This window comes from Lithobates pipiens, unplaced genomic scaffold, assembly GCF_037356315.1.
Source record: "Lithobates pipiens isolate NorthernLeopardFrog02 unplaced genomic scaffold, aLitPip1_a1.2 Scaffold_27, whole genome shotgun sequence".
NCBI lineage: Eukaryota > Metazoa > Chordata > Amphibia > Anura > Ranidae > Lithobates > Lithobates pipiens.
In genome coordinates this window covers 33,694,029-33,708,393 of record NW_027507788.1, presented here as the reverse complement: position 1 = coordinate 33,708,393, position 14,365 = coordinate 33,694,029, and the positions used below count along the sequence as shown (strand labels likewise).

The window sequence follows — 14,365 nt, the reverse complement described above, 5'->3', positions numbered from 1 at the left end:
GAGTATATATGCAAGAGGCATGTATATCCTTCTAGATAACCAATATTGCAGTAGTTTAGAAAGCATGAGAGCGGGTTTACATCCACTTTAAGTGTGATAGAAGCTACAGTGTTGGCTGTAGATTGGAATACAAGTATCATTTTTAGTAGCACAAATTACAAAACTGCTTGTGGAATTGCGAAAATTATTGCTTAAATTCATTGCTTTGTTTCAGCCACAGGTAACTTCTAAATAACCACAATACACTGTAACTAGAGCCGTTAGGAAATGTCATGTCAGACTAGGACAACCTCTGAATGGTAAAATAATGCTAAAAACAGATCTCTGCGCTACTATGCAAAATAATGTGAGTGCAATCCCACCAACACCAACCAACAAGTGAACCATGGGGAGATGCCACCACAAAATAATGCTTAACACCATACTACATATATATATATATATATATATATATATATATATATATATATATATATATATATATATCTCAATTCAAAAGATAGGGAAGTGCTCCTTACTTTGAAAAACATAAAGCGCAATAGTCTTAAAAAAATCCTCATCACCATATGGGTTATGTAAATCGCATGTGTGTTCTTCCCAAGAGCGCTTGCTCTCTAGCTTCCTTGCCTCTCCCATCCTCTGGAACTCCCTGCCCCAGTATGTCCGGTCAGCACTCACTCTGTGCACCTTTAGGCAATCCTTGAAAGCAAATTTATTTTTAGGGAAGCTTAATCCACCTCCACCTAAGGACGGTACCCAAACCACCTCCATTAGATCATCCCACGCAGCTATTACCTTTTGTACCACCTCCCCCTCCTCTAAGATTGTAAGCTCCATGAGCAGCGCCCTCCTGTTCCTTCTGTATTGAACTGTATTGTAATGGTACTGTCCCCGCTCTACAGAAACTGCTGGTGCTATATAAATCCTGTATGATAATTATAATAATAATGCAAAAGATATGTCTCTTACCCACATACAAAAAGAAAATAAACATTTAAAAATATTGATATATAGTTCAAGAAAAAAGTAATCCCACAATGTGTCAACTCAATTTCCACACTACTAAAAGGTTCAGGTATAATTGTATTCCAATAAGTCAGGGAAACAATCCAAAAAGTAGCAACGCGTTCCAGAGGTTCAAAACAGTCTCTCTATCAGTGCTCGATTGAACACATTGGGGTTGATTTACTAAACCTGGAGAGTAGGGATGGGCCAAACACCCCCTGTTCAGTTCGCAACAGAACTCCCCAAAAGGGGAAATGTTCTAAGTGCCCATTTTGAAAGCTTATATGCCTTAAAAGGGGTATGGGGGTCTGGGTACTGCCCTGGGGCACATGTATCAATTAAAATAAAAAATCAATAGTTTTTTCAGGAGCAGAGATTTTAATTATGCTAAAAGTGCAAAAATAAAAATGAAAAACTCCTTTAGTGCTTGGGGGGTCCCCTTAATGTGCATGTAAAGTGGTGCATCTGTGACATGCTTGAAACATGCTACAGCACAAATTACATTTCTAAAAAAAAAAAAAAAGGACTCAAATCCACTTTATGACTTATGGTGGGTTACCCCAAGGGTTTTAAGAGGAACCCCATGCCAATTTTTTTTTTAAAACAGCATGGGGCCCCCCAAAATCAATACCAGACCTTTATTCGGACAAGCAGCCTAGCAGATCAGGAAAGGGGGGGGCGAGCGCCCCCCCTAACCAAACCAGGCCACATGCCCTCAACATACAGGGGTGGGTGCTCTGGGGCAGGGGGCAGGGGCAGAGCTCCCACCCCCCATGTAGCAGGCATGTGGCCTGATATGGTCCAGGAGGTAGGGCGCTCGATCATCCACCCCCCTTTCCTGACCTGCCAGGCTGCATGCCCATATAAGGGTCTAGTATTGATTTTGGAGGGACCCCGTGCTGTTTTTTTATTTTGGCATGGGGGTTCCACTCCAAATCCATACCATACCAGACTGGGGAGGGAAACCCACGCCCTTTTTTCTTTATTTTTTTTTTACTTTTTCTTGTTCTTCTGTGAGCGGGGAAACCCATTGATAGCTGATGACTCATCGGTTGTTAAGAACATTGTGGTCATCTTTCCCAGCCCCACTCCTTGACAACCAGCTTACACTGCACCCAATTAGGGCGCAGAATGTACTGTGCAGTGCTCAGTGTATTGCAGGGTGTTCGTCAGGACGAACATCTGGCGAACACCCTGCAAATTTGGGTGTTTGGCGAACGGCCAAAAAGGCAAATGTTCAGCCCAAACTCATGTTCAGGCCAAACCGTTCACCCATCCCTCCTGGAGAGTGCAAAATCTGGTGCAGCTGTGCATGGTAGCCAATCAGCTTCTAAGTTCAGCTTGTTCAATTAAGCTTTGACAAAAAAAAAATGGAAGCCGATTGGCTACTGCGCACAGCTACACCATATTTTGCACTCTCCCACTTTAGTAAATCAACCCCAATGTGAATTGACTAGAAGTGAGCAGGACCTTTAATGTTATTTCTTTCACTGTGCTTACAAGTACATGCTTTGTCAGAAGCTGGTTTGCCAGCCAAGGAGCTCATCTCTCTGCCATTCTGCTCTCTCCTCTTATCTGTGCATTGCAACACACCCGGTTGGGTCTTTCTGCTGCTTCTCCCTCTCCTTTCTAAGCTCTTCTGTACATGGGGTTGCAAGAGGCTCATGCCAGATTACATTAATGTACTTACACTGTTTGAATTCACCTGAAAAAAATATCTATCTATCTATCTATCTATCTATCTATCTATCTATCTATCTATCCTATATGGAGTTCAGTGTTTCTCAAGATGTGTTCGCTATATTTTAATTATTGTAATCCTCCTTATATCAGTCAATAAAATGTACTTATTGGGGTCATCCCTCAACATCTGTATCAGGGTTGCCAACCTTCAGTAAATTTACTGACAGTTAGTAAAAATCAGGGGATGATAACTTCATGCTGTTTTGACTTTTTAAGTGTAAATCAAGCAAATTACCTTGTTATAGGTATTGCCAATGTTTCCATATCTTGTTTATACCGTTCAAATATTCACTGTGTTAGTTTTCAATAGGAGTCCTGTAATTTCTCTGGTTGCCAGTAAAAAATGTCCTCCGCCAGTAAATTTTCCATGTTTTGTCAGTAAAAAATGCCGTGGGAGGTTGGTAGCCCTGATCTGTGTATGTGTCACAGCAATATCATCAGCTTCAGTTGTACACCATTGGTAAATGTATTAAAGGGCCTGAATAAAATAAATGTACTCTAAGGGCCTGATTATAGTGTATGGATAGCAAACACTCTTTTTAACCACTTCAACCCTGGATGATTTGCCTGCTCAATGACCAGGTAATTTTTTGCGATATGGCACTGAGTTGCCTTAGCTGACAATTGCGCGGTCATGCAACACTGTACCCAACCAAAATTTACATCCTTTTTTTTTGCGCTATAAACAAAACAAGAGCAACAATAAAAAAAAAAAAAAACACAAAATCTTTTACTTTTTTGCTATAATGAATATCCCAATTTTTTTAAAAAAAAATGGCATTGATTGGTTTGCGCAAAAGCTATAGCATCTACAAAATATGGAATAGATTTATGGCATTTTTATTATTTTTTTTTTTACTAATAATGGCAGTGATCTGCGATTTTTATCAGGACTGCGATTTGCAGACAAATTGGACACTTTTGACACATTTTTGTGACCATTGACAATTATACAGCGATCAGTGCTATAAAAATGATTACTGTATAAATGTCACTGGCAGGGAAGGGGTTAACAATAGGTGGTGATCGAGAGGTTAAATGTATTCCCTAGTGTGTGTTCTAAATGTGGGGTGATTGGACTGACTAGGGGAGGAGAAAGATTGGTGTTCATACTTGGTATAAACACACGATCTGTCTCCTCTCCCCTGAGAGAACTGGGATCTGTGTGTTTACACACACAGATCCTGCTTCTTGCTCTGTCACGAGCCATCGCGAGTGCCCGGCGATCATCGCACTCGCTGTCCAGTGGTGTGCATGCGCCCCCTAGTGGACAAAAGGTGAACCAATGTACAATTACGTTGTTTCGCCCTGGGGAGCCAACCTGCCACAATAAAACTCCGGCAGCTGGTTGGTAAGGGGTTAAATTTCTTTGGACAGAGTTGGGAATGGTTAAATCCCCTGCAATTTTTTATTTATTTTGCTTTGTATATAGATAAATAGTGGCTGGTGCTCAGTAACTCGGGGGGGGGGGGGGGGTTGACAAACCAATGCGACTCCCCCCATTAGTGGCAGACAAGGCTGTTCCTCCCACGGAGATGAAATGAACCTGAATGCAGGGAAGACTGGAAACACCAGTAACACCCCCCCCCCCCCTTCCCTGTGGAAGGCAGACAGCCTCCTTACCTTAGTAGACAGATGTCCTGCCCTGTCTGGCCCCTGGATGTTGGATGGCTGAGTGGCTAAATCCACCATTAAACCTAAATCCACCAAATTCCCAGACCTGCACATAAATCCAAGTATTTGGGTTTTTACAAACAGCCACTGAGATTAAGCATTTACCACCCTTGAATTCTGAACATGTGAACAATCTTACCCCTGAACAGAGAAAGGCACTTATAGGATTACAGATTACACGTAATATATTTATAAAGCCTTTAGATATAGGGGTAACATAGTTCTTATGATTCCTGATCTTCATGGAGACATGTATCTGTCTATTTTGAGCCCATCCCAATAGCACAAAAAGAGGAATACAACAAGGAATATTGGGATATTTTTAGAGAGGCATACCAAGATGCTTTGATTGACAAAGATACCTATGCCTATATAAATATACAATTTCCTAATATAACAACCTTGTACTGAAGCTCAACAAAGTCTTTCCAGACCTTCTGGATGTCCCACTGTATCTTGGAAAGATTTCCCTTCAACCAAATGGCAGTAAATTTGTTGCCTTTTACTAAATGCTGCATGTGATCCATTTTCCCTCCTATGTTAAAGACATGGTTGATCTTTTGAAAACAATTGAGGGAGTGCCCCCCATCTTCCTGGTGCTCTGCTCGTATGTATTGATATAGAGACATTGTACTCTAATATCAGGACATCGGGGTCGAAGAGCTGGATCAAATGACCTGGCATTTTAATGCATTTACCATTTGCCTACTCACACGTAATCATTTCACCTTTTTGGGAACCAACTACCTCCAGATGCAGGTGGTGCCTATGGGCATTTCTTGTGCACCTGCCAATGCCAACCTATACCTGGGGGGGATAATTTATCTATTTACCTTATGTGACAAAACTCTGTCTATGTATATTTTATATGTGGAAAGTTGGCAAAGATACATAGATGATGTCCTGGTCATTTGGACCAGTACATCAGCACAACTACAATAATTCATGCAGGCTCTGAGTAATTTTAACTTCAAATTCACTATGCAATACTATACAAATAGGATATAATTTCTAGGTGTGAAAATGTTTATACAATCTAATGGGTTATTAGCCACAACCTTGTATAGAAAGCCTACAGCTGTAATTTTTATATTGCATGCATTTAATGTCGACTCACTGGTCAAGAGTATTGCCTATGCCAGTATATCAGATTATTCTGAAACTGTAACTTAGACAAGAGTTATATCTTCCAATCAAAACAATTACAAATTAAATTATAGTACATTATTAAGTACAGCCATTATGAAGAAGACATACCACAGAGCCCTACAACATTGAACTTCATTTTTGTATGATTAGAGAAAACAAGATGACCTAAACATAATATGACTCATTACTAAGTATTCCAACCAATAAGTATGTTATATTATCCAGAAATATTAGTACTTCTTTACCAGAAATGATGTTGTGTCCCAATACATGCAACATACCCTGCAAATTACCTATCGACGTGAGACATCCATACGTGACTAATTGACTCATAGTCACTATTCAAGGCCAAATGAGTGTAAGATCTGACTTAGGAAAGAAACCTTCCATTAGAAATGGGCCTGTGGCCCTGGATACAGGAACTTTTTTTTACTGACGGAAATGCTTTAGGAAGTGAACATAATGTAGAACTGTTGTAGGACCAAGCATCCATAATGTGGGACTACATCTTGAGATTTTTCTGATAAAGGAGAACATGAGGTTTTAAGGGGGGGTGGGGGGTGTGATTACATGTATAAAAACATTAGTGGTTCATATACTGAACCTAGTTTAGAGTTATTCTCTTCCAGGTCATTACAAAGGACAAGGGGTCTCACTTACATCTGGAGGGAATGAGATTTAGCCTCCACATATGCAGAGGCCTCATTACAGTAAGAGTTTGTGACAATGTGGAATAGACTCCCTCAATTCCAAGTTCTTACCAGCTCAGGAGATGTAAGAGCTGGATGCATTCCTAAATGCACAGCATTTATAGAAAATAACACCAGGCATTGCTGATCCAGGGAATAGACGACTGCCTTGGTAGCTCAGGAAGCGTCTACCCCCCCTCCCTCCCACCCTGCTGGAGCAAATAGGTCCATGCTTTATTAGTATTTTTTTGTTTGCCTTCCTCTGGATCAATTGTATGAATATGGTTTGGTATACAGAGGTTTTCTGATTGTTTATTATTTCTTTTTTCTATTGGTTGAACAAAATGAACTTGTCCCTTTTTTCAATGCATCCCACTATATAACTAAATGATAAAAAAAAATCAGAAAATTAATGTAACAGTTCATTTAGATATTGTAAGCAGGTACAGTGCTATCTAGTTAAAATTGCAAACTTTGTTGTTCCTTAAGAATTTTTTTATTTTTTTTCATGCATTCTTTATTTTTTTAGCAGCCAAGAGTACATCACTAGGGATGGCCGAACGGTTCGCCCGGCGGTCGTTTCGCGGCGAATTTCCGGCGGACTTCCGTGTTTACTGTGTAAAAGAACTTTGACCTATGATGACACATCCATCATGGGGTACAGGACAGCCAATTGAGACATTACAGCACATGGACACTTGGACATTCCCCCTAACTTATAAATAGACCCGATCCGGCAGCCATTTTACATTCTTTCTTCTGTCACTGTAGGGAGAGGTTGCTGTGTGGAGCAGGGAGAGACTGCAGTGACCCAAATCGATAGCTATTAGGTCCACAAAAGTTATTTTAAGGACTGGTATCATGGTATAGGTGTTAGGTGTAGTTCAGGATATAGGTTTGAGGCACTGCTGTGCTAGTGATTGTTGCAGCAGCCTGTCTTTTGTCAGTGTAGAGAGAGGGACAGGACGCTGTGTGCAGCAGGGACAGTCAGTTTAATCATTAGCTGTTACTATTAGGTCCACAAAAGTCCTTTTCAGGACTGGTATGGTAAAGTAGTACAGGATATAGTTTTGAGTGCTATTCAAGTTATTGTTCCAGCAGCCTGTGTTTTGTCAGTTTAAATAGGGACAGGCAGGAAGCTGTGTGTGGCAGTGAGGGACAGTCAGTTTAATCAGTAGCTGTTACTATTAGGTCCACAAAGGTTCTTTTCAGGACTGGTATGGTAATAGGCTTGTACACGTATAATATTCTTTCTTCCAAATATAGAAACAATATTATACTTGACTGCTGCCCTTCTGCTGCAGTAGTCCTTTATGAGTATAGGGACTGAGGTACAGTCTGCTAATCATTCACAACCTACTAGTTCCACAAAGGTCCTTATAAGGACTGGTAAGGTATAGTGTACTACAGTACATAGGGTTGAGTGAGGTACAGTCTGCTATTCCTTAAGGACTGGTATAGGTCCACAATATATAGGGTTGAGGTGCACTACTGCTAACTGCTGCCCTATTCTGCAGCAGTCCTTTATCAGTATAGGGACTGAGGTACAGTCTGCTAATCACAACCTACTAGTTCCACAAAGGTCCTTATAAGGACTGGTAAGGTATAGTGTACTACAGTATATAGGGTTGAGTGAGGTACAGTCTGCTAATCACAACCTAAAAAGCACACCGTACTATATGCCCGTACCCTCCTGTTTGAAGAGGTTGAGCGGTGTCATATTTTTGGGGCCCAGCAGCAAGTTGCTGGTATCAGTGCTGCTGTTAGTGCTCTCTATCTCAGTGCTGGTGTCAGTGCACTCTATCACGGTGCAGGTGTCAGTGCTGTATATCACGGTGCTGGTCCTGGTGATCATCTCATGCACCCTCTTCTTTGCCTACCCTGACCTTCCCTCGCCTCCATTGTCTCGAGAGTCCTGAATTGTCAGAATTTCACATATAAAAAAAGAATGCTTGCAGTTGTCGATCCCAGATTCACCTCATACATGTGTTATGTCATTGGCCATGTGGTGGGACTATGTGTGCACAGCTAGTAATTATTTTGTGGCTGCAAATATGACCTGTAGGTTTGTAAAGTTCACCATCCCTGTGCTGTGCTGACTTCCTTCTGAGGCTGTACCTCTGCTGTGTATATTATGAGGGGCTCCCACCATCCCTGTGCTATGCTCATTATGAGGGGCTCACACCATCCCTGTGCTATGCTCATTATGAGGGGCTCCCACTATCCCTGTGCTGTGCTGTCTTCTTCCTGGGGCTGCTTATTATGAGGGGCTCCCACCATCCCTGTGCTACGCTGACATCCTCCTGGGGCTGCTTATTATGAGGGGCTCCCACCATCCCTGTGCTGTGCTGACTTCCTCCTGGGGCTGTACCTCTGCTGTGCATATTATGAGGGGCTCCCACCATCCCTGTGCTATGCTCATTATGATGGGGCTCCCACCATCCCTGTGCTATGCTGACTTCCTCCTGGGGCTGCTTACGGTGCAGCTGTCAGTGCTCTCTATCATGGTGCTGGTGTCAGTGCTGTATATTGCGGTGCTGGTGTCAGTGCTTTATGTCGGGCTGCTGATGTCAGTGCTCTCTATCACGGTGCTGGTGTCAGATCACTCTATCACGGTGCAGGTGTCATTGCTGTATGCCACGCTGCTGATGTCAGTGCTCTCTATCACGGTGCTGGTGTCAGTGCTGTATATCACGGTGCTGGAGTCAGTGCTTTATGTCACACTGCTGATGTCAGTGCTCTCTATCACGGTGCTGGTGTAAGATTACTCTATCACGGTGCAGGTGTCATTGCTGTATGTCACGCTGCTGATGTCAGTGCTCTCTATCACGGTGCTGGTGTCAGTGCTGTATATCACGGTGCTGGTGTTAGTGCTTTATGTCAGGCTGCTGATGTCAGTGCTCTCTATCATGGTGCTGGTGTCAGATCACTCTATCACGGTGCAGGTGTCATTGCTGTATGTCACGCTGCTGATGTCAGTGCTGTATATCACGGTGCTGGTGTCAGTGCTGTATATCATGGTGCTGGTATCAGTGCTTTATGTCACGCTGCTGATGTCAGTGCTCTCTATCACGGTGCTGCTGTCAGTGCTGTATATCACGGTGCTGGTGTGAGTGCTTTATGTCACGCTGCTGATGTCAGTGCTCTCTATCACGGTGCTGCTGTCAGTGCTGTATATCACGGTGCTGGTGTGAGTGCTTTATGTCACGCTGCTGATGTCAGTGCTCTCTATCACGGTGCTGTTGTCAGATCACTCTATCACGGTGCAGCTGTCATTGCTGTATGTCACGCTGCTGATGTCAGTGCTCTCTATCACGGTGCTGCTGTCAGTGCTGTATATCATGGTGCTGGTGTGAGTGCTTTATGTCACGCTGCTGATGTCAGTGCTCTCTATCACGGTGCTGCTGTCAGTGCTGTATATCACGGTGCTGGTGTGAGTGCTTTATGTCACGCTGCTGATGTCAGTGCTCTCTATCACGGTGCTGGTGTCAGATGACTCTATCACGGTGCAGGTGTCATTGCTGTATGTCACGCTGCTGGTGATCATCTTCTGCACCCTCTTTGCCTACCCTGACCTTCCCTCTCCTTCATTGCCTTCATGCGCTCCACAGTCCTGAACTGTCACAATTTCACATATAAAAAAAGAATGCTTGTTGTTGTCGATCCCAGATTCACCTCATACATGTGTTATGTCATTGGCCATGTGGTGGGACTATGTTTGCACAGCTAGTAATTATTTTGTGGCTGCAAATTTGACCTGTAGGTTTGCAAAGTTCGCCTCCCATTGAAGTCAATGGGGCCCGCCGCGAACGTTACGGTTCGCGTTCGCGAAACGTCCCGTCGGAAGTTCGTCCATCACTATACATCACATTAGAAACATGTAGATAAAGTCAACTATGTGTTGGGAAAGTCTCTTGGGCTGGGGAAAACCCACTGACTCTTTAGTAGGTTGATGCATGTTAGGTGGTTCCCATAAGATGAATCACTCCTCAAACCTTTACCACACCACAGTAATATATTAACAACTTGAATAACTAGGTTTCTTTTTAAGCAATAAAGCTGTTGGTTTTTTTTTTTTTTAACACATGACGCAAGACAGTTCTGTTGCAATGAGGAAGTAATATTTAGAGTTACGTTTTTCCATGAAGGAAGATCATGTCAGGCAGGAACTCTTAAAATGTGTCAGTTTTGTACAACTGAGAAAACACGAAAACTGCCAGAGCCAGTAAGAAGAGACTTCACTATCTTCATCAACTGCTCAACAACCGTAAGTTCACATTTTCTAAATAGTTTTAGCATTATCAGTCTTTTTACATAGGTATTCCTTTTTTTTTCTCCAATAGATTTTTATTGAGCTTTTCAGAGTTACAACTCATGCAGTCATATAAATGAAAAGCAAAAATATTAAAAAATTAAACAATATACATAATGACACATTGCTTAAACTTAAGCTGTCAAGAGTGTGCACTAAACAGGGTGCGTGAATTCCAGTTTCAGAGTAAACGTATATAACAACGGTCATTAACACATTAACGTATCAGAATGTATATATGATTGCGTGGGATAAGGGAGGAAGGGGGGTGGGCGTATGGAGGTATGAGAATTGGGGGAAGAGAGGAGGGAGAGTAGGGAAGGAGAGAGCCCCATCGTGTGGTAGAAGTACGATAATGGACTATCAATGGTTATATCTCTTTGTGTACCAAAGGATCCATGGGTTCCATAGGTTTAGTAGTTTAGAGTGTGTGTGTGTTTCCCATGTGACAGGAGAGTTTCATAAGTAAAGTGCGTTTGCACTAGATTAGCTACTTCTGCTAGATGGGAATGATATTTGTTTTCCATCTTCTCATGATCAGGAGTTTTTGTCAGAAAAGAAGTAATTCCGAGTTTTGTGGGTAATGATTCCTCTAGAGAAGGGTTAGCTGCAAGGCATTGTTGTATTCTATAATAAGGTAAGTAATCTTTAGCAGGTGCTTTGTGTTCCTTTTGGACTTGTAGGAAAGATTTGTTAGTTGCTATGTTGCGGAGTTCGTATGTGTGAGTTTCCTGTTTCGTAATACAGCTTGGGAGGTATAAGTCAGGAGTTAGTAGTTTTAAGGTGCTAAGAGGAATGTGTAAAGGTTTGGTCAAGAGATGTGGCGTAATGCAGTATCTTCCATGCTTTAATGGAGGCTTGTATAGTTGGGGAAAAGTGGTGTAGGTGAGGCTTACGAGTGGTCATACTGAACAACCAGTCGTAGAGGTTTGTTTCCGGTTTCATATTGTTTTCTACGTCGCACCAGAGTGTAGTGGGTTTTGAGCTCATCCATTCTCTTAACTGTGTTAGGATAGTAGCTATATAGTAATCTCTTATGTCAATGTAGCCCATCCCGCCTTTAGATCTATGTTTAATGAGTTTCGCATTACTGCATCTCGATTTCTTTCCTTGCCACACATATTGGCTCAGGATGGATTGGAGGGAATTGAGGTAGGAATGTGAGACTGGAATAGGTAGTGTGCAGAAGATGTATACTAACCTAGGTAGTACCATCATTTTAAAGGCCGCCAGGAGGCCTGCCCATGATAATTCATGTTGAGAGATTTTGGTTGTTTCCCTGACCAGCATTTGTTTGGCATCAGTGTAGTTACTGGTGAAGAGATCTCTCGTGTTCTTAGTAAGTGTAATTCCCAGATAGGGTATGCCATTGTCTGCCCAGGGAATATGGATAGAAATTCCTAAGGAGGTTACTGGTGATTGCATCTAGTCCTAAGTCCAGAATGTAAAATTTGTGTTCATTAACCTTATAGTAAGAAATGTCACTAAAACATTTCACTAACAATTGTACTGAAGTCAGGGAGGAAAGGGGGTTCATGAGCATCATTATCACGTCATCCGCAAACAGTATGATTTTGTGCTCTATGGTGCCGATTTTAAAGCCTGTTATCTTGTGATTGGTTCTCACATGTTCTGCTAAGGGTTACATTACGAGGTTAAAAATTATTGGTGAGAGCGGGCATCCTTGGCGGGTACCATTAGTGATTAAGAATGGTTTAGATAGCATCTCTGACGTGTATATCCGTACTGATAGGGAGGAGTAAGGTGGACAGGATAGGTCCCTGGAAGCCAAATTTAATGAGTGTTGCCTTAAGGCAGTGTTTCTCAAATCCAGTCCTCAGGTCATGTTTTCAGGATTTCCCTCAGATGAAACGGCTGTGGTAATTGCTAAGGCAGTGAAACTGATCAAATCACCTGTGAAAAATAATGGAAAACCTGAAAACATGACCTGTTGGGGGGGCCTGAGGACTGGATTTGAGAAACACTGCCTTAAGGTATGCTCGATGGACTCTATCGAACACCTTCTCTGCATCCAGTGAAAGAAGCAGAGAAGACATCTGAGGCACTGATGGGTGGCAGTAATGGACACTGATCGGTTACACTGATAAGCAGCACTGCTAGGTGGCACTGATTGCCACCACTGGTGGGCATTGATTGGTGGAACTTGTGGGAATTGATAGGGCACTGATAGGTGGCACTTGTGGGCCCTGTGGGCACTGTCAGGTGGCACGGGTGAGGCATAATTGCCTCTTCCTCTTTGGGATCAAGATCCCTTGCAGATGAGCCGGTGATTGTTTTTTTTTTCTCCTCTATTGTGAGCGTAAGGAGAAAAAAAATTATCACGAGATTTTGTTTTGATCATGTGATCAGCTATCATTGGCGGACAGCTGATCACACGGTAAGGGGCCGGGACCGGCCCCTTACTTGGATCAGTGATCATCCAAGTCTCAGTGACTCGGTGATCACAGCGCGCTCCGAGCGTGCCCTGTAGGGTGTACGCAGGGCACGTGCACAGGGGAGGTCGTCATATGACGGCCTCCAGGAAATTCAGGTCTGCGTTGTGGTCGTCATTCGGCTATAGCGCAGACGTCAAGAGGTTAAATAACACCAAATGAAAGCTCTATTTGTGTGAAGAAAATTATAAAAATGTCATATGGGTACAGCGTTGCATGACCTTGCAACTGTCATTCAAATGTGACAGCACTGAAAGCTGAAAATTGGCCTGGGCAGGAAGGGGGAGGGGGAGTGGCTAGTATTAAGGTGGTTAAAGTTAACACAGCTTCCCTATATTCACTACATTTAATTCAGCCCCACAAAGTGTACTGGCAAAAAAAAAAAAAAATTTTTTTCCACTGCTGATAGTCACTAGTCACTTTTCCAGTTATACTAAGCACTGAAACACGTTTACAGATACTATTTATTAAATGGCAAATAAAAGAATCCAAATAATATCCATGCAAAGAATCCTAAGCTCATGTCTGAAATCCAAATAAACCAATAATTCAGGACTATGTCATTGATCAATTGTTCAGGAGGACCCTACCAATGCTGGTAGCCCCACCCCTGGTCCCTCCATCAGCCCCGCCCCTATACCGAGAGGCTTTATGAGTATGTTAGGAATATACTGGGACTTTTCAGGTGCTACATAAATATATTCAGCATACACATACTCAGGACTTTTTTCCCCAGAGAATAGGTGCAGGAACTGCCCTTTTCACAGTCACCCTTTGTCTCTGCCCCCTTCTCACCTCTGAGTACCGTTCCTTGGCTCCACCCCTACCCACCTCCCAGTACTGTACCATTTAGATAATAGAGAACCAAGTAACATTTGTGGCACTATGTAATTTGTAGGGAATGTTTTAATGATAACAGTAAAAGCAGTAAAATAGATCCCCTGCAGCCAGCAATAATAGATTCCTCCCACCCCCCAGCAACAATGGACCACCCACAACACACTAGACCCCCAGCAGCAACAACAGATCCCCCTACAGACAGCACCAATAGACCCTCCAGCAGCCAGAAACAGTAGATCTCTCCCAGCAACAACTGACCTCCCCAGCAACATAAGACTCCCTGCAAAAACAATAGACCTCCCCATCAACGATAGACAACCAAAACCCCCAACCACCGCCACCCCCCACAGAATTAGATCCCCTCCGGCAACAATTGACCTCCTCAGCAACAATAACTCCTTCTCTCCTCCAAAAACAGATCCCCTGCAGCCAGTATCAATAGACTGTGCATCACAACCAAGCACTCATTGCCAATACATGCATTCAGTGCTTACTGGAGG

The 14,365-nt window shown here is 42.8% G+C and overlaps 1 protein-coding gene across 3 annotated transcripts in view; it reads left to right on the top strand.

Moving 5' to 3' along the window:
- The window catches only part of LOC143933753 (chemerin-like receptor 1), a 445,780-nt gene that overhangs the window by 418,928 nt on the left and 12,487 nt on the right, over positions 1–14,365 (top strand). For 2 of the 3 annotated variants that reach the window (XM_077456750.1, XM_077456748.1), the window contains exon 1: positions 10,401–10,527. The exons of the other annotated variant lie outside the window; for it this stretch is intronic. The gene's annotated coding sequence lies outside the window, so the exon portion shown is untranslated. Of the gene's footprint in view, positions 1–10,400; positions 10,528–14,365 lie in introns of those variants that run through there. 3 annotated transcript variants of the gene reach the window in all.